The sequence below is a fragment of the Mirounga angustirostris genome, unplaced genomic scaffold (genome assembly GCF_029215605.1).
Source record: "Mirounga angustirostris isolate CCGP_5_RB_7025 unplaced genomic scaffold, mMirAng1.0.hap1 SCAF_8, whole genome shotgun sequence".
In the NCBI taxonomy this organism is placed as follows: domain Eukaryota; kingdom Metazoa; phylum Chordata; class Mammalia; order Carnivora; family Phocidae; genus Mirounga; species Mirounga angustirostris.
The window spans coordinates 11586249-11613203 of NW_026991716.1; the positions used below are offsets into that span (position 1 = coordinate 11586249).

Genomic DNA, 26955 nt, shown 5'->3' on the forward strand with positions numbered 1-26955 from the left:
AAAGCAGTAATAATGATCCAAGTTAGAAAACAGAGCTAGAATTACACTTCAAAAGTGGAAGTAGGAGAGCTGAACTCAGGAGGAGGTGGGCTCTCCCCATTATCTGATGCTAGAACCAACCATGCAAAGGAGACCAGTTGGCCCTTTAGCTCGTGTCCTGGTGAGGACTCTAGAGTAGGGTCAGAGAGTTGCTAGATGTTGGTATAAGAAGGAGGTCAGGAAGAGCTTAACCCTATTTGAATTTTAATCTACCCCATGTAATCTATACGTGGACAACCTGAGGCCAGAGCAGTGGAGAGATTTTCATGGGGTGGCAGTTGGTACTAGATCCTGGCCTCATGTCCCGGTCCCTTGCTGCCCACTGCTGGCCTCCCTCCATTCACCAGAGCGACTCGTCACCCTTTCAAATCCTTTTATTTCTTTGCTTTAGACTCCTCTATGTGTAGGATTGAAAGTGGGATCGTGATATGCCACTGTTTTAAACTAAAAAATCTTTCTGTACAAATATGAAATATTTACCAGCTTGCCCTAATTTCTCTGATGCCCTGATTATAAGATGCACCACAGATTTAATGATTAGGTTCCTGGGGGAAAAAATAGAAATGCTACCACTTTCTTATGTACTCATCATATGGAAAACAAGTTCTAAGTTCAGAAATGTCAAAATATGAAAAACTCACATGGATATCACATATAGGCTACATGTGTTTTTTCTAGGCCCTTTTATACACATGCTCCTTAAAAGCATGCTTTCCTTGAAGCCCAAAACAGTCCCAGGGTTGAAAGCTGACTCTTAATTCATGTTAGTAAGAATCAGGGAGAGCTTAGGAAAACAATTTAGAAAATTTATTTTGAACAACCTAAGCTGCTAGCTAGTAGCTAAACTACTAGCTAGGAGTTTCATTGACCACATGCCTCGACCACATTGACCACATTTCTCACAAAGGAACATCCTAAGTGTGGATGAAAAGGCATGAGCTATACAGCAGGTGGGGGCAAAAGGGAAGTGAAGAAGCTGGGTATTCCATACCCTAGATCATTAAACTACATTAGTTAGAGTTTCTTGAGTGTATGTGTAGATAAGAATTTCTGTTTTGCAAATGAAGAATTGTGGAGATAGATGCTGATGATGGTTGTACACAGCGTGAATGTACTTAATGCCCCTGAACAGTACATTTAAAAAAGGTTAAGATGGTAAATTTTATGTTCTGTGGACTTTATCACAATTTTTTTAAAAAAATATGGATTTAATATATACGTATACCTATAAATGTTTTCCACCAGTTTGATTAAAGTACAGCAAGCCATGTCATCCATCCATCCATCCATCCATCCGCCCGTCCACCCATCTATCCATCTTTATTCATTCACTCAACATTTATTAATCCCATATTAGGCGCCAAGTCCTGTGCCGAAAGCTGGAGTACAACTATAAATACAATATACTCTTTATCCTTGAGTTACCCATGAGTTAGTTTCGGTGAAGGCCACATGAACAATAATTACCACCCAGCACGGTAGGGCAAAAATGAATGCATATACGGAGTTAAGATGGTATTTAACTGTGCAGAGTTGTGGGGTGTCTTGGGCACTCATCACGTAGGCGAGGGGAATGAAGAGATCACCCGCTGAGGAACACCATGGACAAAGCATGGGGAACAAACAACATGGTACATAGTGTGTACGGTGAACAGTTGGTACTCCATCACTGGTGACGCATCGTGTGACTGGTGGGGTGGTGAGCTTGTAAGGTGGTGAAGTGAAGGAGCAAAGCATAGAAGGTCCCTTACGCCATGTTTAAGGAGTATGGACTCCTCAGACCAGTGGAGGTCAGATCACATTTTCCAGTGGCCTGAGGATTTCTCAAAGCCCCCCAACCCCCCACCCCGTGAAGGCTGCCTTCAGAAGTCCTTGGTTGTGATGGGTAGAGAGGTGGGGAACCAATATAGGTCCACATGAACAGCCTTAATTTTATTTGTCTTATGTATAGCTGACCCTTGAACAATACAGATTGGAACTGTGGGTCCACTTATTCGCGGATTTTTTACTGTACAGTACTGTAAATGTATTTTCTCTGTGATTTTCTTAATAACATTTTCTCTAGCTTACTTTATGGTAAGAATACAGCATATAATGTATACAGCATACAAAATATGTGTCATTTGACTCTTTCGGTAAGGTTTTCGGTCAACACTAGGCTATTAGCAGTTAAGTTTTGGGGGAGTTAAAGTTACATGTGGATTTTTGAGTGCCTGGTGTGTTTCTATGCGAGACTTCCTTTGAAGATAGTGTTCTGGCTAAAAAAACAACAAAAAACCCCCAAATCACACATTAAAAAAAAAAAAAAACTGCTGTTGGTGATGAGGACTTACCAAAAATTATTAGAATTGGTTATAATTAGTTTTTTATTTTAAAAATCAGTATCCTGCGTTCAAAGCAATGGATATGTTTTATCTATTTCTGAACTTTGTACCCACCTAGCGGCACTTTGCACATGATACACGCTCAATGAAATGTCCAGTGGGAATTATTTTAAGGATCTGATTTGCACGCTGTTTCCATGGGGTCAATTTCAGTAGCATATTGCCCATTCACTCAAAAGCAATTTGTAGAAACATAAATGAACTTTCCCCTTACTCTCTTTTTCCCTATGTAAAAATTGGAGTGCACTTGCTGTTTTTTTCTGTTTCCCGTGTGCTGTTGAGATACTGACTTTTATAATTTGATGCCTTGGACCTGGCTGACAACTCTGATTCTGTATGTGAGATCGAACTTTGTAGAAAATAACAGTTAATTGTTTTTTTTTTAATGCTTAAAATGATATTCTGGGCAAGTTCTGTTTCTTTATGGACTAGAGCCAGAATCCTACTGTTTTTCAATTTGTTTAAATGCAACAGCTTTATACAACATATGTACATGTTCAGTTGAAGATAAAGGATATCATTATTTTTAGCCTATTACAAAGAAAACCACATTCTCTCTTAAGTGTCTTGGCATAAAGTAATTTGAACACAATTTCTGCACAAATCATTTTCAAGAGATTGGCTGTCAAGTGTATTTTTTAAAGTAGCACTCTCTCAAGAACCAATGAGACTTTGCAAATTTAGATATATTCTCAGCCTGAAATGTGGTTGAAGATGTCAGTTTTTAAACAGCACTTTGAGAAGTAGTTAGCTTAAAAGTATAGCAATTCAGAGCACACTGAGAATGATTTTGAAGAGTAAAGCCTTGATACACTGGAAAGAAAGTTGACAGATTCACTACAGTTAGGAGACAAGCAGGTACAGCCCCCACTTGTAAAAACTTTTCTCATCTAACGCGCTTCTGATCCTAGCTTAAGAAAACATTCAGGCAAATCCTTACTCCTTTCTAACGTCTGAGTCTGTTGGACAGAAATTCTCCCAGCTTCCTTCTGTAGTACTCTGTACAAACAGAGAATAACAGCAGGGCACCCACCACCTCTTTTCTTAAGGCTAAGTAAATTAGGCCTATGAAAAATGACAGGATTGAGAATGTGTTCTTCCTTCAAGCCTGGGGTGTGCATGTGTGTGTGCATGCTTGCATACACACTCATACGTGTATGCACACAAGCGTGCATGCCCAGACCCACACACTGGTTTGAGTGCACATGTTTGAGGAGGAAAAAATGACCTGAAACCCAGTTCCCAGCTTTTACCACTTACCAATAGATTTTTACCAATTCTGACTTTATTCTGCTGTTGTGTAAGGGTTTATGAATGTGCCCTGCGCTTCAGCAGGCAAGATGATATTATGTGGATGTTGTACCTTCCCCACTACAAGAACCTGAGTATTTAAGGATTGGAGATTTTTGCCTGATATCCTGTGGCCTTGCTGTCTTCAACCGTTGGGAGTTTTGTAATCATATGTAGGCATCAGATTAAATTCACAAATGAATGAAGTGTTAGTCCCCTCAGTGTTTGTTATTCTTGCACCATAATAAAGGTATATCATTGCCTGTTGCCAGTCTTATCAAAATACTGGAAAGAATTACTGCTTCGCAGCTGTCTCTGAAAACCTGACCCAGCTGCATTTTTGGAATCATGTCCTATCTTCCTGAATTCAGATATATACCCCCGAGGCCTACTTCCTTTGTATGGACACTCACACACACACACACACACACACACACACACACACACACACACACTCACACACCCATGGCACATGCAATAGAAAGGACAGTAAATGTCACCATCTCCTCAGTGAGGATACACCCTCTGCCCCATCCTGCAATATGAGTGCTGGATGGAAGATGTGAAATGGCTGCTCGCTTTGTGGGTGTCGTTACCAAATTATAGGACCATTCTCCTCCTAACGGTTGGCTCTTTTAAAAGTACCTAGAGGCCTTACACAGTACAGACTTTGGGGTTGAAAAAAATTGCGCTGAAATCCATTTCTTGGCACTTGCAAGTTTTGGGGTCTGGGGCTGTTGCTTAATCTCTCAGTTGGTTTGGTCATTGGACACTGGGAATACTAACAGCGTTTGGGGGAAGATTAAATGAGAACTAATAGAAGAAATTCAGTTTTTGTTAGTTTTAATCGGAAATTATAAAACTTAAAGAAAATGGAAGAATGTACATCCCTAACACAGCACTGGTAGCATAAGGTGGCTAGGAAGGCTGGTTTCGAGGGTGGGGGAGTAAGGAGCCACTTCTGACAACTCATTTGGGGCACTGGCTCTCCACTGGGGTTGCACATTAGAATTGCATTGCCCGGGCTGCACCCCGGACCAATTAAGTGAGGATCTCTGCAGGTGGATCCCAGGCATCAGGGTTCTTAAAGCTCCCCAGGCGATCTCAGTGTGCAGCCAAGTTTGAGAAACAGTGCTGTAGGGGGATTTGAAAGTCTTCAGTTCTTCCAGTGGCTGAACGGATACCTGGAATTCTGGGTTTTTTGGTTTGGTTTTTTTTTTTTTTTAATTCAACTACTCTCAGGTGTGATTTCCTTTTATTAAGGTAAAATTCATGATACATAAAATAACCATTGATGGTGAACAGTCAACAACACCTACTGCAAGAATCGCCCTCATCTGGCTCTAAAACATCTTATGTCCCCCAAATAAAACCCCGTCCCCATTAAGTGATTAATCCCATTTCCCCTCCTGCCACCCCTGGCCGTCGATCTACTTTCTGCTTGTACGGATTTGCCTATTCTGCAGATACCTGGAATTCTAAACTTTAATTCTTTTTGCTTAAAACTGGGACTTGGACATCATACTAGATGTATATTACGTCTGGCTTACTATAAATTAGATTATTAAGTTCTCTCTAAAGAGCCAATTCAATAGGTGGGTATTGGGGTGGGGAAGAGAACAGAGGTGTCTAGGTATCTAAGGACAAAGGCAGTTGACTAGAGGGGAATAGACATGGAAACAAATGGAACTAAAAGAGCAGAAAACCAAGCAATTACAGGCTCCTTGTTGCTTTTGGAAATTGGTCCCTGCAAAAGCACCACCCAAGAGCTGGTTGCCTTCCCTGAAAGCTCAGGATTATGGTCCTGTCCGGTCAGGGCCCTTGAAAACTTGTTACATCTTCAAAATGTGGGATGTATTCATGTAACCACAAAGTCACTCAAAGGTAATTTGAAAAATTAAAAAAACACATACACACAACACCTTTTTTAAAAGAGAACAGACTAAAATAATTCCATACTCAAAATCTCTTTGACCTCTTTTCCACAAGTGGCGCTGGGACAGCTGGGAAGAACACGTGAGACACATGCAAAATAGATGAAAGCTGGACCTTTCACACACCATATACAAAAGATTAACTAAGATGGGTTAACAACCTAAATGTAAGAGCTACACTATAAAACTCTTCGAAGAAAAAAATGCAGTGGATCTTCATGAATGACCTTGGGTTTGGCGATGGATTCTTAGATACGACACCAAAAACACAAGCAACAACAACAACAAAATAGATAAATTGGACTTCATCAAAATCAAAAACTTTTGTGACTCAAAAGATACTATCAAGAAAGTCAAAAGACAACCTACAGAATGGGAGAAAATATTTGCAAATCATGTATCTGGTCAGTTTGGCTTCCAGAATACATAAAGAAGTCTTAGAACTGAGCCACAAAAAGACAGTTTTTAAATGGACAAAGGACTGGATAGACATTTCTCCAAAGAAGATATACAAATGGCCATCAAACACATTCATAAGACATTCAGCATCATTAGTGGCTATGAAAATGCCGTCCAAACCACAGTGAGATCCCACTTCATACTCATTAGGATGGCCATAATGAAAAATAAAAGGGGGATAGCAAATGTTGGCCAAGAGGGGCGATCAGAGACTTCATACATTTCCAGAAAATGGTGCAGCCACTGTGGAAAACCAGTTTGGCGGTTCCTCAAAATGTAAAAACATGGAATGACCATATGACCCAGCAATCCCCCGGGGTGCACCCAAGAGAACTGAAAACAGGCATTCAAACAAAAATAGGTAGAAGAATGTTCAAGGTTGCATTCTTCCTAATAGCCACAAGGTGGAAATAACCCAAATGTCCATCAGCTGATAAATGGAGAAACAAAATGTGGTCTATACATACAGCCGAGTATTATGTAGCCAGGAAGGGAAGGAAATACTGGATGAATCCTGAAAACATGATGCTAAGTGAAAGAAGGCTGCCACAAAGGCCACATATTCTATGAGTCCATTTATATGCAACATCCAGAATAGGCAGATTCATAGAACAGAAAGTGATTAGTGGTTGCCAGGAACAGAGAGCAGGGTGGGAATGGAGAATGAGTACAGAGTTTCTTTTGAGATGATGAAAATCTTCTGGAATGAGATAATGGTAAAAACCACTGCACTTGTACACTTCAAAAGTGGTTAAAATGGTGAGTTTTATGTTATGTGAATTTTACTTCAATTACAAAATCTCTCTCTGACCCTGTCCGCTCATCTCTAATCCTGCTCGAGTGGTCGTAAACCAGTCACTTAGCCATTGCTACAGGTCTTGTTCCTTTATCCTCATAATTCCCCTCTGATCCTACACTTTTTTCTCTCCAGTGTCATACTTCTGCAGCATCATCTACACTGGTCTCCTCTTCCCTACCCAAACTTCCATCCATCACCCCTCCTCAGGCTTTGGTCCCCAGTAGAGCCAGTAGGAGAAACATGGCAGACCATCTGCAGATTCCATATCTGACCTGGAAAGCTCTGTGTTTGCCCAAACAGAAGCTCAAGCTCCTCTTGAATACCCGCGGGGCCTTCCAGGTTTTGAAATCAGAAATCGGGTTTCCAGTGTGGCCCCGTCACATAGACGGACTCCTCCGTCACCGCATCACCAAGGACTGTTCACTCTTGAGAACAGGTGGAAGAACTCACCCAGCATTTCCCGGCAGACACAGGTGATTCCTGCAGATTCACAATGAAAGTCACACGTACAAAAATGTAAATTTGTGTGGGATGGGATGCTGTTACTCACAGAGCTTAAGTGCTTTTAATTCTGGATAATAGATAGTCAGCTCAGATAGCTTTAGAGATTGATCTTTGAGCCTACGGAGTGGTCCACATGTGGAAGGAAACTGTATTTGTCATTCTCCTAATTTTTTTTTCTTCCTCTCTTTTTCTGCTGGGGTCAGCAGAAATGGGAATCTTTTTTTTTTTTTTTTGTAGATCAGTGTTATTATGATTATGATTATCTGAAAGACCTGTATGGGAGGAATGCTGCAATCTGAATTAAAAATAGCATTTTATGCCCGCCCACACACAGCACTTGAGTGCTCTGAATGCCTTTTATAAATGCAGACTTTCTGCCTGGCTAGATAAAAGAAGCTGTCACTTCATTTCCATAACGAAGTCATTCCCGGGAGAATTCCATTGTTTTAGCAATAGAATTTTTGTAAAAGGCCTCTTATTTTGCCTGAAAAAAGGTAACAAAAATGAACTTTTGAGAGCTTATTCGACAAAACAATTAAGGAGCGAGAGATTTTCTCCTCGTTTGATATGTTGGGAGTTAAGTGTGAGAATCCCCTGAGCCACGATATGAGGATAAACCCCTAAACCCCGAGGCTGAAGGAGGAGGGGGGGAGAAAACCCCTTATTCTTTCTTCTGATAGAAATGGTGGGGGGGGGGGCAATGCTGTTCTCTGAGAATGTGTGTTCTCGGGCCCTGTGACAAACAGATGTTGCCAACGTCTATGGAGTTTTTTAATATTTATTTTTAAAGAGATGTAGGAAACTTTTAGAATGCTCATTATGTCAAGAAACTCCTTGGGATTTTTGATGGAACACCCTCATCAGGTGTTTTGATGGAGTTTCAGGACTGAAGGCAAATTGTGGCTGCATCTTGCCCCGGGGGTCCTTTACTCAGAAAATAATATTTGGTATTTCCCTTTGTTTGGGCTTAAAACATTGTAGCAAGTGAAATAGGAGGTGTCTCTTTAGACAGTGTTACTTGTAACCGGCTCAAGGAGGCATGCGCAAGCTCCGGCACCCCCCCTCCCCCATGCTCCCCCCCCCCACCACACCGTGGATCATCTTTGCTCCAAATACGGTATCAAATCTTCACTTCCAGATTCATCGAAAAAGAATAATTGTATTTCTTGGTAGTTCCCCGGCACCAGGTAACCCACATCAAAGTATACCTGCCTTTGGTGTTCCAACAGGTAATCCCCAGACTTGATGCCAAGTGGCATTTCTGTTACTTGGTGTTTACAGCTGAGACCATTGAAATCTAGGGTTTTAAGCTCGAATAGTTTTATTAAGCCTCCTCCAAAAGGAGAGGAGTTTACAATAGCCCCTTTGTCCTGCAATACTTTTGTTCTCATTGCATCAGAAAGTTGTAGTAGTTAAACAAGGAGGCAAGTACCTGAAATAGTATGAAAAAAGAGATTAAAATACAGGGTCATTAGGGGCACCTGGGTGGCTCAGTCGGTTGAGCATCTGACCCTTGGTTTTGGTTCAGATCATGATCTCAGGGTCGTGAGATAAAGCCCTGTGTTGGGCTCCGCGCTCAGTATGGAGCCTGCTTGAGATTCTCTCTCCCTCTCCTTCTGCCCCTCCTGCTCGTGCTTTCTCTCTCTCTCTCAATTAAATAAATAAAAATTTTTAAAGAATACGTAGGGTCATTATATTTGTTGGCTTTATTAATTCAATAAAGCAGACAAAAAGGAAGACAAATGAGATTTGCCTAATACAATTACAGAAAGTCCTCTTATCCGAACATTATGCAAAAGTTGGCTAGTTGTGCCGATCTTGAGTTTGGAAAAATAATTCTGGTTTAAAAAGAATCTCTGAATAGCCTTTTTCACGTAACCATACTCCAGCTTACTTCTAAAGCATGAGTTGAGTGCCTGGTTGCAGCCGTGTTTCTACGTAGTAGTATTTCATTAAATGAAAAGGAAGTTGTGGCTTTGATAGGATGCTTCCAGAGTTCTGTTTTGAATACCTTTGGTGAATTTTATTACTCGTGTCTGTTCAAAAGTAGGGAGGTCGGGGTGGGGGTGGTATGTGGATTCTGTCTTGTCATTTTACTTTGACCCATCGTTTGGTATTTTGTGAAGTCAGACCAAATCAAATGAAGATGCTATCGTAGAACTCCTAATATTATGTCAAAAGAGAACGAGGGGGAAATATTTACATCTCCTTCTTAGAATGTTTACTAATTGTGTTCTAAATTTTGGTCTGATTTACTAAATTTTGTCCTAGAGCCAGAAGAGCAGAAATTGAAAGCCAGAGTCAGAGCACTCCTCCCAAAGTCTCCAGATGGACCCTCACTGCTCCCAATTTGTAACTGCTTTTGTGAATGATCAACCCATGAGGCGCAGGCCCCTCCCCGCCTTCCCCATTTTTACCGTGCCCTTCTGCAACACCCACACTAAACACTGGCCTTCTCAAGCAGGCATGAATACCACTCCTTCAGGGAGAAGGTGTGTGATGACTTACCACAGTGTGAAAGGGACTCATAACCCGGAGAATGTGGAGCCTCAGCGTGCTGTCTGGGCTTCTTGAGCAAGATTCTTTTGCGTCCTGGGCCAAGTGCCTTCTGATGGGCTCCGGCAACCCCTCGTGAGCAAAGTTTTAAATAAGGCCGGGAAGAAATTGTCAGTAAGGAGCACATGCCATCTTGGTTTTCAAAATTATGCTTTCCTAGAGATATCATTGTGCAGCTATTCAATGCAGATGAGGTATTTCTCATACGTATTTTCTTCTTATTCTTGCTATGCAGACATACTTTTCTCGGGATGCATAATTATATCTCTTAGCAAACTTCGCTTTATGCTGGTAAGGAGGTGTAACCTGCACGTGGACACTTGCCGAGGCTATGTATGCGTGGATGAAGCCTTACCTTTGTGTGATAAGCTCTGCTAAACAGGAGAGAAACAGTGGCGTGAATCAACATGAATTATAATTTTTTTTAAGTTTGATCAGAGGATTTATTTCCCAGCATATGTATCTCTCTGATGATGTGTTCTTTAGACACATACTAATTTTAGTTTTTATTACCTAAACACAAACCAGTCAATATCAGGAGAAAATATCCCAAATGCATTCCAAAGCATAATCCAAGGATTACCAGTCTGGAAGAAGATTTTATAATGGCTAAATCACACAAATCATCAAATGTTGATTGAATAGGGATCCCATGATGTGACGAATAAATCCTATTCTTCAGAATACCTTAGGTTTGGGCTTCTTCCCACCCTTCACCTTCCTCCAGCTCTTCTTAAAATCTGACTGCACACCCGTCTTCTCAGGAAAGTTCTGCATTGAATTCCTTGCCTTTTGGGGACAGAGGAGCTTTTGGCCCTCTGTGACTGACATTTATGCTCTTTTGTGAGCAGAGTGGAGACAGAGGCTCTGGACCCTGCTGGGCTGAGCGTGCTCATCCAGACCAAGTGTTTCTGAACTCTGCGATTTCCAGCAGCCCTGGTTGCTTCTCTTTCTTCCTCAGAACAAAAATACAAAGAGTCAGCTTTGGTCCTGAGTTGGAAAAGGAGGCTCTTGCAGAACATTTCATTGATTGAGCAGTTTCCATAGAGGCTTATGTAATGATCTTTCTCCCAAGTCACCGGAAAGGGAGCTCTCCTATATGGTAACCACAGAGTAAAGAGACTTGAGGACATGTCAGAGTGAAAGTAAAATATCACATTCTCAGTCAGTTCACCAACAAGTATTTATCAAGTGTTTACCCTTTATAAAAGCACTACAAGAAGGCAAATATAAAGCCTGACTTCATAGAGTTTACTGCAGTCTGCATGAGGAAATGGTGCCTGTCTTAGCCTAAGGAATAAAATTATTAGTATCCTAAGGAGAAGGAATAAAAAACTATCAGAGTTCACATTTAAAAAGGGAGGGGCACAGTAATGCCCCATTTCCACAGGGGCTACATTCCAAGACACCTGTGGATGCCCCAAACCATGGATAGTACCAAACCCTGTATATACTCTTTTTTTCCTATACATACAAAGCTGTGATAAAGTTTAATTTATAAATTAACCAGTTTATAAATTTAGTCGTAATCTATTATAATTTATAAATTAATTAGTAAAAAATGAGTAACAATAATTAGTAACAAAGAACAATCACAGTGTGCAGTAATAAGTTATGTCACTGTGGTCTCTGTCTCTCAAAGTATCTTACTGTACTGTACTCACCTTTCTTCTTGAGATGATGTGAGATGATAAAACGCCTCCAGGAGGGGGCGAAGTGAAGTGAATGACGTAGGCCTCAGGCTACCGTTGACCTTCTGACCTTACATCAGAAGGAGGGTCCTGGGCTTCTGGACCTTGATTGCCCGCAGGTAGCTGAAATTGCAGAAATGGGATAGGAGATGATTGAGAAAGTTGCGAGATAGCAGGATGGCAGAAAGCGTGATGGGAAAAGTAGGATTTGAGCGGGCCTTGGGAGGTGTGGCTTGGATTTCGACCTGGGGCGTGGAAATGAGAGATCTCAGAGATGAAGGAGCAGTGCCTTCTGGCTGGGACAACATGGATCTCCAGGAGGAAAAGGAGCTGGGGCCAAACTGTGAAGGTCTCCCCCCTCAGACTGTAAACGATTTCCACCAGCCATAGGAATCTGTGACGGTACAGCGTGGAGAAGTTGTATTATCTAGTCTACTTTTGGAAGTATGATCCAACAGGGATGACTCAGAGGGTGCGCAGGGAGAAGACTGAAGGCGAGAAGACCAGTGAGCAGGCTGCTGGTGGAGAAACAGGGTCTGAGCCAGCATGGCATTGTGGGCTTGGAGTGCAGGCCCCATGAGACTTGACAACCGAGGGGCACAGGGAGGAAGAGAAGAACACATTCTTGCCATTAGCAAGAATCAGAGATAGAAGAGGAGGACTGGTTTGGGGGCAAAAATGGGAAGTTTTGGAACAGATGTGATTTCTTGAGACTGCATATTATCCAGCATCTTGAAAGGGGGAGATGCCAGGGCCCAGGATACAGATTTAAAAACTCTATGCAATAAAAGGAAATTAGCAAAGAAAGAGAAGAGGGCTGAGCATGTAACCTTGGGGAACACATACCCTAGGGTTAGAAGGAATAAGAAGAGGGGACACAAGCCAAGGAAGAGGAGCAACAGAGTGATGGGAGGAACACCAGATTAGTACCATCTGGGAGGAATCAAGAGTACTAGGATATTTTGGTTGCAAGAGGCAAATAAAACTCAAGGTGATTTAAACCAAAAAAAAAAAAACAAAAACCCACACACATACACCCAAGTGTATTGTATCTCATATATATTTGTTTTCTACTGCTACATAACAAATTACCATCACTTAGTGACTTCAGACCTCACCCCCCATTGTCTTGGTTTCTGCAGCTACCATGGCTTAGCTGGATTCTCAAATCAAGGTGTTAGTTTCTCAGGAAAGCTCTGCATTGAATTAGAGCATTTTCATCGGGGGCCCACCATCCTCTTTCAAGCTCACGTGGTGATTGGCAGAACTTATTTCCTTGTGGCTGTAGGCCTGAGACCCCCATTCCAGGGCTGTCAGCTGGTGACTCTCCAGTACCTTGTCATGTGGTGCTACCCCCCCCCCCCAACCCAAATATGTCCTCTCATTTTGAATCTCATTCTTGAAAGAGCCTGGCTCTTGGAAGGGCTCACCTGATTAGGTCAGGCCCACCAAGGGTAAACTTTCTACGTTAAGGTCCATTGATTCGGGACCTTACTTTTAGCTGCAAAATCCCCTCACAGTGGCAGCCCTGAATTAGTGCTTGAATCAATAACTAGGGGGAGAAGGTGTGTGTGCCCTAGGACATAGGGCAATCTAAGGGGCCACTGTGGATTTTTGTCTCTCACAACGTAACTAAAAAATCCAGGGATAAATCTCACTTTTGGCATGGCTGGGTCCAAGGCATCTCACTGTCATCAGGACTCAGACTTCCGTCTTTCAGCTTTGCTCCCCATTAGAGAGCCTCATTCTCAAGTGGGCTTTCCTCACAAGGGAGTAAAAACAGCTCTTACGAGACCACACTTTCATGCTCCAGCCCATCTGAGAGAGGCCTCCGATGGGCTTTGGTTATGTGCCTGTCCCTAAATGCAGTCATCGTAGTGAAAGGGATACGTATTCTAATCTTCCAGAACTAGGTCATGTGCCTGTCTTTGCACCCAAGGCGTGAGGTCACCCCAGCCTGGTAACAAAAGAATGGGGGAGAGGTCACTCCGGAAAGATACTGTTCAGGCAGAAATGCTAGTCCACTAAATAAAAGTAAAAGGAAATTGAAGGAACTGTTGAGGAGCCATAACCAAAGAGTAGAAGAGAAGTCAGGTAGGGAAAGGCCGCTGCTTTTAGGAGGCAGGTTAAGCTGTGCCTGGTACGGTACCAGCAATGAATTTATACGACACTTACACGTTCATTAGTGAACAGGAGAGAGGCCACAGCTATTTGGGAACATAACAGAGTCTGGGGAAGGTCTCCTAGGGATGGCAGTGGCTGAGCGTGTTTCTGCCGAGAAGTTTCTAGCAGAGAAGAAAAAGACTGATGGAGAGATGAAGGGCGGAATTGACCCCAACAGGACCTGGAGCCAGTAGGGGGAGAGCAGACAAGAGCCCAACACTAAAGCAACAAAAATTTCCCCCAGAGTATAAGGTATGTGGCCATTTGCCACCTCTCTAGACCAGACAGGTGTTACTCTTTCCAATGTAGCCATCTTAGAGTGACTAAATATACCCATAAGATTCTTAGCCTCTGTCTGGCTAGGTCATTGACCGAAAGGCTTACCTTTAGAGCAGGTTTACCTTTAGTGGTTCTCAGAGTGTGGTCCTTGGACCAGCAGCACCAGCAATCCCTGGGAACTTGTTAGAAATGCAAGTTCTCTGGCCCCACCACAGATCTAATGAATGAGAAATTGGGGAGAGGGGGAGGGAGGCATCTGTGACCTCCAGGTGTTTCATAAGACCTCCAGGTTTTTTTAAGGTTTTATTTATTCATTTATTTATTTGGGAGAGAGCACAAGCAGCAGGGGTGGGGGGGCAGAGGGAGAGGGAGAAGCAAACTTCCCCGCTGAGCAGGGAGCCCAACACAGGGCTTGATCCCAGGACCCTGAGATCATGACCTGAGCCAAAGGCAGATGCTTAGCTGACTGAGCCACACAGGCGCCCCGACTTCCAGATTTTTCTGATAATGGTTCAGGTTCAAGAGCCCCTGGCTCAGAGCATCCACATCTCCCCTCCACACACCACCAGGGTTTCCTTAAAACAGTGGCTTGGGAAAGCTCTGAGAATCAAAGATATATATGGCAACTGTTGAAAAGCCACTAATGACTCCAAATGTAATGGGTTGGAAGAACAAAAGAGAGAAGGCGAAGTTGTAACTTAGTTGTTCTCCCCTTCACGGAGGGCTTTCATGTGGATGATAGTCATCAAAGGAGCTACAGGATCCCGGAGGATGGAGACAGGTGGGAAGGGCTTAGATGATAGCTATAGAATAGTCATTCCTTTGAGTAAGGGTTAAGTCGTAGAACAGGTTTTGGATATGGATCATTTAATTTAAATGCAGGCTCTCCTACTAGACGCTGTGAGGGGACTGCAAAAGAAAGGCACGGCAAGGTTTCTTTCATCAAGGAGCTTATAAACTTTTTGAACCTTCAAGACTTAAGTAAATCCAGTGGAGTATAGAAAGGCAGTATAATGGAGTGCTGAATTGAAAAGGACCTCGAGGCAAAATGTGTGGTCGAGACTGTAAGTGCTGTGGGCATTCAGGGGAAGAAATTGGTATTGTGTCATTTTCTTCTCCGGACCAGAGGATGAAACGGTCAGCCTGGTATCATTTCCCAAGTCTGATGGCGGGGGTTGTGGCCGCTTGGATTCAAGAAGACGTTTTTCCTGCTCTCTCTTTTCTTTCCCAGTTTGCTAAAGTTTGTCAAAACCGCGATGTCAAAGCGAGGAGTTGTGTTTTGGGACTTTGAACTTGAAGTATTATTAATGTCTTTGGTTATATGAGAAACCTGGAGGGGAAATTACGTTTTGTCCTGGATGTCTTTAGATGGGGACAAGACTCAAGTAGAAGTTTGGCGTATTTGTTTCAGACAGACTTTCAGACTTACTTCATTCGCGGGGAGGACATGAATGAACCTGTCTGAGGATGCCTTCGTTTTGTAGGATGAAGAAAGCGAATTAGCTGATTTTCCTTAGCGGAAGGATTACATTGTACCAGATCGGGGATGATAGGGGACAAGAAAACACTTCAGGTGAACGCAACATTTCCATTGCTTTTTATTGCTTTGCACCATGCTGCTTGCCTGGGTCAATAAACAGGTAACCAAAGCGAGAACCAAATGAGAAGGCTCCCAGGACAGGGACATAAAGGCTGTTTGGAGTCCAAGAGAAAAATAATAAAAACATCTTAATAGTAAAGAGGAAGCCAGCAAATTTGGAACCTACTGCAAGGCACTAGGCAGATTTTTTTTGCAGAAGTTTACATGTAATGTGATCTGTTTTTAGCCCTTTGGGGGGTTGGGGGAGGGTTTTCTTAACTCCAGCTGTGGCTTGCAGGTGTTAACAGAGAGCTTCCTTTTCTTTCACCGTGATGACGGGGTGACGTGAGATGCATTAGGAAAGCAGGGGCTTCCTCTCCTGTCATATCAAGTATAATACCTGCATCGAACCGTGCTCCTCTAGCAGAAATTACTAGTGTTTGTTGTGCTGATGTTCTGGCAATTGGGAAGAAGAATCCTCTCTTATTTCAAGGTATTGAGAACAGCTGTGTGGCCCATTTCTTGATAAAGGAGACCCAGTTGAAATGGGCAGGAAGAAAAAAAAAAGAAGATAAAATACCAGAAACTAGTTGTCCACGTCCAATCAGATCACATCACACAGAGGCCGTGTTCTCTACCTGCCGAACTTCTCTCACTTGGTCATTTTGTAAGAAAAGCCTTCTGAAGCCCCTCCTTGGGAGTGTGGTCCTCCCAATAGGATCGCAAATCACAGTGTTTCTTTTTCCTTCCTAATGCCTATCCGATTTGCAAATTTCACACATGGACTACAAATGGTATACACTGATTCGGTCTTGTCTGCTCCTCTTGATGCAGTGAGCTCCTTAAAGGCCTGGTCCTTGGCTGTTTTGTTCACCATTATGAACATAGAACCTGGTGAATATAGGAAGCACCAAGTAAAAATTTGTCCAGTGAATGAATGAATGAATGAATGAATGAATATGAAAGCACTTTGTATAGCTGAAACTAATATAATGTTGTCTCTCAATTATACCTCAATAAAAAAAAAAGAAGAAAGCACTTTGTAAACTGTATTCATTGTAAAAGCCCTGGTTAACTATATTCGTAGCAGATTCCTCCTTTCTTCCTTCGGTCCTAATTTTCTTCTCTCCGTTCTAATTTTCTTCTCTCCGTTTTTCAGTTATTTTGAGGTATACTTGCTAGTGTCTTACCAATTCCAAATCGAAGATTTGCTGTTAATTCATTTTTGCGGGGTTTTTTTTTGGAGATCAGGACCACATTTTCCCCTCGAAAACAGGGTTACACCCACAGTGCGAGTCCTGAGCCTCCCACCTTTGTTGGGCATGTGCTTTGCTGCTTTGAAAGGGAACTCGTGGATGATTTGTTTGGGAAGCAAACAGGGCGCTAGCGTAGCACTTATATTCTGTGTTTCTCACCATCCCCAGAGCCCGTCACATAAGTTCCCATACCCCAAGCATGCTCCTCAAGAACACACGAGTCGAAATAACTTGATCATGTTGGCCCAGGCAGGGCTGTTCCTGGCTCTGTCTTCAAGGAGGGGGAAAAAAAAATCAAGAAATCCAGGTGTGGAAAATATTAAGGATCAGGATATGAATAGGGCTTTTCTTTAAAAGCAACAAACAAACACAAAATCCTCCAGTCCTCTCCAGCAGGGCCTCGTGTGCCACTTATGTGTGTATGGAAGTGTTATCCTCGGTGGGCAGGATCGGCAGACAGCCAAGTGGAAAATTTCACAGCCCTGCAAACCTCCAGTGCACTCAACACTGTCACCCAGCCATCGGAGGGGACCATACGGCAGGGACCAAAGAACAATTCTCCTGCACAGGCCTCTGTCACCCACCTTCCACGCCCCCCCCCCCCCTTTGCTTCCCGCTCTGATCCAGGTCTTTACGTGCTTTCTCCCTGAGCTTCCAGAAGGCTCTGTTTCCGGTTCTGGGCTTCCCCGGACCCCTCAGTGCAAGGGAAGTTTCAGCAATGCAGCCCATGCAGACTTTTTTTTGCACGTTTGGGTGCCCCAGGGAGAGTGGACGGTTGGTGGCTAGCCAAAGCTGGCTTTTAAATTCTGGCTCAGAGCTCAGTAACAGGCTTATGACCACTAATAATACTTGGCGTTTACATAGTGCCTTTCTTCTCGGGAACTGTGAGTACTTTGCAAGAGTGATCTTATTGATCTTCCCAACAACCCAGTGAGGTATGAAAATGGCAAGAGGTGATCGTCCAGCTCCCTCCCTTTTGCAGAGAGTAAAATCAGGTGGCGTGTTATGAGACCGTGTTGCGAGTTGACATCTCAGCTGGGATTACATCAGGAGTCCCCCAGAATTGGCTTCAACTTTATGGGTGTGTGGGGAGTGGGGGGGGGAAGGGTGGGGAGGGACGGGGGTGCAGGGGAAAGGCTGACCGGGCGACGCCGTGTCTCCTGGGGCGGGAGCAAAAATACTACATTCCTTTTTTTTTTTAGGAAAGGGTGCTGGAAAATGGTCTTTGGCGAGTTCTCAAATCCGTGAGACTTCATTTGTTGAGATAACAGAGTGATTGGATGAGGCATTTACCTTTTCCTTTTTCTTCTCTCCGATTCCCGCGCTAGGGATTTCTCACTCCTCTGGAAGGAAGAAAGAACACGCCTGAGCCCAGGAGCGCTCCAGCTTCTTGTGGGAAGTCTCCATGGTGAAGGCTAAGCCAGGGCTACCTGCGAACAGCGCGCAGTGAATGTCGTAAGTTAACGAGCAGCATCTGCGGCGGCTTGCCTTGCAAGGATCTGTGAATCATGGCATGTCACCGAGCCAGGGCGATGAAGGGGCATTCGCATGAGTTCTAAGTGATCGTCCAATTAATTTCTTTTTTTAGAGGAGAGATTCTGTTTTTATCTGCCGTGAACTTGCCTTCGTGGGGCACTGCTCATTATCTACTTCTGGTAGAAAAGAGTGGAAGACAGTGATTCTTTTCACTGTTAGAGCACTCGTCTCCTGGGACACTGACACAGTACCCAGGGTAGAGCAGACTCTTTCAACTGGGCTGTCGAAGTTCATTTAGGTTTGGGGGGTAGTGGGTAAAATTCTCCGGGCGAAGGATTAGCAACGAGAATTGGCACCCAGCAAATATTTTTATTTATGTGAAGTTTGTTGTTGTTGTTGTTGTTGTCGTCGGTTGGTTTGTTCTTGGAATGAATTTTTTTTCCCTGGCTTTCAAAAATCTGAGGTATGCAAATATAGTCAATTACTTTGGGTGCTTGTCTTATTCAAAACTGGAGGACTTACTGTTTTTTATCAGGTTGCAAGGTCAAGGCTTTGGGATCAGTAAAGTATCAGCTGCAGGTTGCTTTTCATGAGGAACTTTGGTATCAAGTAGTTGAAGAGATGGAGCGCACTCTGGGTTGCCAGGAGCTTATCTGCCACAGAATTTAGGAATCGGACCAACTCTGTTGCTTACTGGAGATTTTAACCTCATTGCTAGATTGTGTCCAAAAAAAAAAAAGTTTGTAAGGTTTTGATCCGGAAAGAGTACAGCTGCGGGAAACCCAGGATGGGCCATGAGTGTATTGTCTTCAAGTTTTAGAAAAGTAAGAACCAACTTTGACTAGGACTTGGGGTATGTGTGTGTGCGTGTGCGTGTGTGTGTAAATGCGTGCGTACATTTACATATTTAATATATAGTGTATATTTGTGCATATATTATATATACACAAGTACATATATTTGTGTGTATATAAATATGTATTATATATATTTTTATATATATTATATAAAATTTTAAATAATAAGTTCTTAACTTCTTAACAATTCAGTCAGGAAACTTCTCCAGGGATTTTTAACTTATATTTTTCCAGTTGTACAAATAATTTTGAAAGAGCAAGGTGCATCAATATGAGGGCATATATCAGGGAGAACAAGCATTAATGCTGAAAAGAAAAATTTCCACTGAATATTTTTTGATGTTGTGGTTTTCTAAAAATTTGTATTAAAATATGCATCTTTATCCATATTTCCTCAGGGTTAAATAGTCATATTAAAATAAGCTTATTAAATTTAGAATCTCCCAGTGCCTCATAGTAAATGGTGGGAAACACTGGTGTTTTAATGTGTTTCCATTTTGTGCATATGATCCCATTGGGTCCAGTGGAAATGTGCATACAGCAGCTGGAATCAGCAGACCTGAATTCTGTTCCTGGTCCTACGGTTGAGGTCAAGAAATCTGCAACTTTGACAAGTCACTAACCCCCATCAAGTGTTATTTTGTTAAGTCTATATGTTACTTTTTATTTTGTAAATCGGTATGCACAACAAATAACCTGTGAATTGATCAGTTAACATCTTGGTTTGAGGTCCCCCATAAGGGGCACAGTACAGTGCCCCCATAAGTAAGGCACTTTAATGCTTACTAAAAAATAATCTCTCTTGTTGTAAAAGGTTCTGTCACTATTAAGGAATAATTTGGGTCCTAGAGTAGCAGTATATTTTACTAGAAATTATTTTCCCAATCAGATGGCTGTTAGAATACACTTCTGGTGATTTCTCTTTTTCTGGTGATGTTTTTTAAAGCATTTTTATCCTAGGAAACAAGTGTCTTATGGAAAAGTGCTTTAGGTTTCAGGTTACATCTAAATGAATAATGCAGATACTGTAATCAAAATAACTTTTGTTTCAAATCTGGTGGTTTTTTTTTTTTTTAAACCATTGCTTTGAAATGCTCATGTGATGCCCAGTCAAACCCCAAACATTAAATGAGGTTTTCAAAGAAATTCTGAAGTATAAACTTTAAGGTGCCACATGGCCCGCTAAAGTAATTTTAAAATCCTTCTGTAAATGGAGTGTGTTGAGAGAAAGGAAGAAAATACGAAATTCTAGTGAACTTCTTCAGTGCTGAGGACTTCCTCTTGCAAATTGCATTTGCTTGGTGGGGGGGCGGGAGGGTCCCGATTTTCTCAGCAAGTTGTGAAATTAGTAATCTTAGTCATTAGTAATCTTTTGGGATCTTGGTGCATTTTTACATTGAGTTCATACTTCGGTGTCCTTCGTGTCCCAAAGCCAGTGCCATGATGATAGGGAAAGCAGGAGATTTTCAAAGAACGTGTGCTTGCCAATGGGTAGGAATGTGGATATATAAATATTTGAGTAACCATCCTAGCAGCCCTTGGAATGAGCGGCTTCTGTCCTCAGCATTCTTCGCAGACTGCACCCCAAACTTCCTGCCTCTGCGGGACCCCTCTGCCGGTCCCTGTTAGCTACCTCTCCGATATGCCACCAGCATTCTAGCAGATGAGATGAAAAGGGTGGTAATGAAATTTTACCTACGAGTCAGGAGACCTGGGTTTTGCACATGATGTTGCACTTAATCTTGGAAACTGGGAACCCCTAAAGCTCCATGGACGCGATTTATGAGGAGTAACATGAGAACATTGAGTTAAGTGACCTCTGGTGGTTCTCCTTGCTCGATGTGTCACATTGCAGAGTGTGCCAGCTTGGATGAGGCAGGTCGGACCTTCATTTTAGCCCGTTTGTCTTCTAAAAGTCAATGATTTGGCACAAGTTCAATTTACTACAACTGCTTTTAAAATATTGAGTGCAGGGCACCTGGGTGGCTCAGTTGGTTAAGCGACTGCCTTTGGCTCAGGTCATGATCCTGGAGTCTCGGGATCGAGTCCCGCATCGGGCTCCCTCCTCAGCGGGGGGTCTGCTTTCTCCCTCTGACCCTCTTCCCTCTCGTGCTTTCTGTCTCTCATTCTCTCTCTCAAATAAATAAATAAAATCTTAAAAAAAAAAATAAAATATTGAGTGCAGTCTTATGCTTATATATATGTTATGTCTATCACCGTTGTGATACGCACCCTCCTGGATAGCATGGCAACTCAAAGGTATTCATTTGAGTGCTTTCTAAGAATATAGTTTTAGTCATTTAAATTTCGGGTCCACCTGGGGCGCCTGGGTGGCTCAGTCGTTAAGCGTCTGCCTTCGGCTCAGGTCATGATCCCAGGGTCCTGGGATCGAGCCCCGCCTCGGGCTTCCTGCTCCGCAGGAATTCTGCTTCTCTCTTTCCCACACTCCCTGCTTGTGTTCCCTCTCTCACTGTGTCTCTCTCTGTCAAATAAATAAAATCTTAAAAAAAAAAAAATTAGGGCCCACCCATTGGTCTTTTTGAAAATTAAATATGAGCCGCTTTTGAAATTAAGTTTTTAAAAACCGTCTACCTCCACATTCAAATATTGCTTAGCATAGGGGTGCCTGGGTGGCTCGGTCAGTTAAGCATCCAACTCTTGATTTCAGCTCAGGTCATGATCTCAGGGTCGTGAGATTGAGCCCCGCATCGGGCTTTGCGTTGGGCATGGAACCTGCTTAAGATTCTCTCTCTCCCTCTGCCCCTCCCTCTCCCCCTTCTCTAAATATATGCATGGAGGCAATGATCTATATTTCTTTCTTAAGCTTCTCAGCCTCCTTAAGTAGGACTTCCCAGGTTACCTTTTCAAAGCAGCCTCTCCTGACCCATGTAAAAGAGCAGCCACCCCATTCCTCTGTGCCTGCTAGCATACTTCATTTTCCTTTTAAGCATCTTATATATTATATATTTATTTGTTAATCGTTTATCCCCTCAACTAGACTGTAAGCCTCATGAAAAGCAGGCATTTTATTATTATTATTATTATTATTACCGCTGAATCTACAACACCTAAATGCTGTTTGGCCTACAGTGGGCACTCAGTAAGTAGTTGTTGAGTGAATGTCCAAGGAGAATGTTAGTGTATGTCCAGGCTTCTCATGTGTGGTGGGCTAACCGAAAGGAATATAAACACGGTTCTGATGAGACCTGCTTGAATCCGATAGCAGTGTGATCAGGTAGGGGATGGCGTGGAGAGACCCATCTAGTTTCTTTTACTTAGAGGTTGATACTAAATATCTACAACGTGTATAAGTAAATGTGGGAAAGGAAACAATTTGTTTTAAAAAATGTTTTATAGAACTATCAATAGAGTATGGGGATTTTCTGATACTTAAAAAAAAAAAAATCCTGCCCTGTGTGTATTTCCTCTCCCGTTCCATTTGAGTGGTTTGCTTTATCAGTCATTTCTCAGCAGCCAACTCTAGCATTCTGTGAACGGAGGCGGCTTGGTCTCTCCCCATCACATCATTTCATCGCCCCTGAGAGCGGGAGCCAGGCTTGAGGTGTGCTAGCTCCCGAGAAAGAAACTCACCATTTACTGAATAGCATCATTTATCCCGTCTTCTGGATGATGAACAATTTGGAACAAAGAAATGGTATGCCGACACAAATTAAGCCCATCCAATGTTTCCTGTGGTGTAAGGGAGGGCATTCACAAAGGCTTTCTTTCCTTTTTTTTTTTTTTTAAGATTTTATTTATTTATTTGTCAGAGAGAGAGAGAGAGAACACAAACAGGGGGAGTGGCAGGCAGAGGGAGAGGGAGAAGCAGGCTCCTTGCTGAGCAGGGAGCCCAATGTGGGACTCGATCCTAGGACCCTGGGATCATGACCTGATCTGAAGGCAGACGCTTTTTTTTTTTTTTAAAGATTTTATTTATTTATTTGAGACAGAGAGAATGAGAAAGAGAGAGCACATGAGAGGGGGGAGGGTCAGAGGCAGAAGCAGGCTCCCTGCTGAGCAGGGAGCCTGATGCGGGACTCGATCCAGGGACTCCAGGATCATGACCTGAGCCGAAGGCAGTCGCTTAACCAACTGAGCCACCCAGGCGCCCTGAAGGCAGACGCTTAACTGACTGAGCCACCCAAGCGCCCCTCACAAAGGCTTTCTTTTTTTTTTTTTTGCAACTTTTCTATAAATCTAATATTATTTCGAATTTTTTTTTATTCTTATGTTAATCCCCATACATTACATCATTAGTTTTTGATGTACTGTTCCATGATTCATTGTTTGTGCATAACACCCAGTGCTCCATGCAGAATGTGCCCTCCTCAATACCCACCACCAGGCTAACCCATCCTCCCACCCCCCTCCCCTCTAGAACCCTCAGTTTGTTTTTCAGAGTCCATCGTCTCTCATGGTTCGTCTACCCCTCCGATTTCCCCCGCTTCATTCTTCCCCTCCCGCTACCTTCTTCTTCTTCTTTTTTTCTTAACATATATTGCATTATTTGTTTCAGAGGTACAGATCTGAGATTCAACGGTCTTGCACAATTCACAGCGCTTACCAGAGCACATACCCTCCCCAGTGTCTATCACCCAGTCACCCCATCCCTCCCACCCCACCCCCCACTCCAGCAACCCTCAGTTTGTTTCCTGCAATTAAGAATTCCTCATATCAGCCTCACAAAGGCTTTCTTAAGGTGGCATCCTCCTGCGTTGCTTTTGAGGATGGCAAGAATAACGGTTTCTTGGATTTTGTGTGTTCATGGACCCCCCCTTTTCAGAGGAACCGCTCTGAGTGCAGGAGTTACATTTTTCCTAGGAAGATACTGGATGACCAGAATACACACCTCTGTGCCTATTTATACAGCATTATGCTGTCTTTACAAGCTTCGAAAAATGGCAGCTGAATTTCTAGTCCCCAGAGTCAGAGAATTGCATACACACACTCTGATAAGAGTGATTTGGGAATTTCCTGTGTGTCTGGCAATTTGTACCTTTTCGATTTGCCATCTGTGACCCACATTCTTTAGCACTATCGCAAAAAATAAAAAAAAAAAAACCAGAGAGAGAAAACTGAAGTAGATAAGGGGGTCAGGAGAGAAGGGGAGATTTTGCTGTTAGAATAACGAGGAACCGGCCTCACTGTTTTCAGTCCTCGCTCCTGAAGGCCCTGTGACTCGGCCTGAGTGTCCTCGAGGCTCTGGGCCGGGCAGTCGCTCGTGTGGCCTCGGGTCTTTTCAGGTTTTCGCCTTCACCCTTTTCTCTGCCCTTCTCAGACTTCCTTCCAGCACGTCTCACTAATTCCTGGCCCTGGCCTCTCTGGCGGGGCCTCTGCAGGAGCTGCTCCTTCTGAGAGCTGATGTCAGAGCTCCTTCCTGAGTCCTTGGCAAAGTCTAGCCCAACCCAGGCACACCCTTTCCCCTCGGCATCACCTTCTCCCAGCGCCGGGCCTCATCCTCTCCTCTCAGGCACCTCGGAGAGGGGAGGGAGAACCACAGAGCCCCCAGAAGTTGTTGAAGAACCCTACAATGTTCGTGTTCTGTGGGGGAAAGGGAGCACCCCGCAGCCTGGTGAGACTGCTCTCTAACTGAGTTGTGCCAAGGGCAAAGTGTGTGTGTGTTCTCTTGAAGATCAGAATTCACCCAATAAACGATACTTACGAAAAGACCGTTTTGTGTGCCAAGGTGTGCTAAAGTGTGTTAGGGATACGGGATGTGTGATCCATATTTGCTGCCCTTGCGGGGGAGGGGGGCATGCACTCGGGGGGTGAGTCAGGTGCTCCGGAAGGGGTGGTGGGTCAGAGTGCTCAGAGCCGGGTGCTCAGGGAAGTCTTCAAGCTCCACTGCACAGCAGAATCGGGCCTTGAAATCGAGGTAGAGCTGAGCCCCGTGTATGTGTGTGCTTTGAGAAGGCAAGGGAGGGAGGGCAGCTAAAACCAGTCTCTTACTTACCTGCTCCTGAGTCTGGGCAAATGAGACCTCTCTGCCAGAACCTTCTTTCCATCAGAGATGATGGGGTAGGACAGCTGACGAAGACCTAGGATGGGGATTTGTGGCATCAGAAAACCATTCTCCTTTAGGATCATTTTATATATTTATTTGCAAAACCTGAAGCCCGAACTTGGGGTCACTTAAGGAAAGGATGCCGTACAACCCGAGTAGGTATAGTGTTTTCAACTTGAACTTTGATACAGAAACCACACCCCAAATTAAAAAAGTATTTCTCAAGGGGTGTATCTTTCACGTGTCCACTGTTGAAGAATCCGCGTGCACCAAAGAAGTAATGACTCGCTCATGTGCCTCCCCAGCACCTAAAAGTTCTTTCAGATAGAGATCAAATAAGTCCCACACTTTTGGGCATCTCAGAGGCTGGTTGGATCCCTCATCTTTGTTAAGATATTACTGATGTTTGTGATTTCTCACACATTGTCTCATCCCATAGTATTTGAACTCTTTTCATGATTCCTCTCAAAGATTGTTGTTTCTCTTTTGCTTTCAGACCGAAAAGTGAGGCACAAATAGGAACGAAATGACATTGTTTTGTCTGAAAGCCCAAACAAAATCCGTTGGTTCTTTCTTACCAGCAAATAAATTGTTCCTTGGGACTAATGTCAAAAAAAGACAAACAGAAAGATAACCTCATTCTTTTAATTTCCCCACGTTTTTCACTTTTGTAAAATAATCATTTTTTTTTAAATACCAGAAAGTCATTTAACCACTCCCCCAACATACATTCATATGAAATTTCAAGTGCTAGCTATACAATGAATTAGGCTAGGTGGAATCTTAGATTGAAAGAATTAATTAATTAATTAATTAATCTTCTATACATTGAAACCTACATTGGAGGAAGTCAGTTTTTCAGTCTTTTTTTTTTTTTTTTTCTATTTGTGCTTATGTTCTAAAATGACTGAAGTAGAGTTCTCCCCCCGCCCCAATGAAAATATTAACGGGATACGAATGGCAATCTTTTGAGAATCTTTCATTTCTAGAGTTCAGGCAAGTTCTTGTCACCATGCTCTTTGGACTCTGAGCCATCTTCTTCCACCTAGAAATTCCACTTCTTTCCCTGTACCTTCATCACGCACATCTTGTCCCCATCTGCCTTCCGGCCTGGGGTATCCGACACTGGGATGGGACTCGACCACCGTGCCGGCAGAATTTCCCTGCTGAGGAGACCCTTGCACGAGTTACTACAGGGCTCTTTCAGACTGCACGCAGCCATCCTCACGGGCTTCGGGACACACAACTCTGAGCATCTAGAAAGACAAACATGCTCGCCGGAATCGTTTTCTAAAATTTCCATGAGGTTACTCTTTATTTCATTTCTCGTTTTTCTTCTCAAGCCTTTGTAGCTTGCATGGAACTGAAAAACTATAATTTCTCCAGGGCTAACATCCAAGACTTTAATAGGCCGTCTTAATGCACTGGGCTCCTACGAGTTGCTACCTGTTAGAAGCATTGTAAAATTCACTCTGCAGAACAAAGAGGCCCGCCACAAAGATTGTTCCCTTCCTCTACCGTGGCAAGCCCTCGCTTTCCAGTTTTCTTTGCCTTTTCTTCTTTGTTCTCCAAGGAGAAGGGGGCATGTTATTGTTCAGAAAGGGGACAGCTCTGGCCTATACAGACAGATTTTTTTTCCCCTTTGGCAGCCTGAGTGGTTCTACCTGTTTTCTGGCTCTCGTGCT

General features: G+C 43.2%; 1 protein-coding gene across 16 annotated transcripts in view; it reads left to right on the forward strand.

The window, feature by feature from the left end:
- The window catches only part of ATXN1 (ataxin 1), a 407605-nt gene that overhangs the window by 231462 nt on the left and 149188 nt on the right, over positions 1 to 26955 (forward strand). For all 16 annotated transcript variants that reach the window (XM_064597143.1, XM_054505717.2, XM_045866332.3 and 13 more), the window contains one exon: positions 18262 to 18388. The gene's annotated coding sequence lies outside the window, so the exon portion shown is untranslated. The remainder of the gene's footprint in view (positions 1 to 18261; positions 18389 to 26955) is intronic.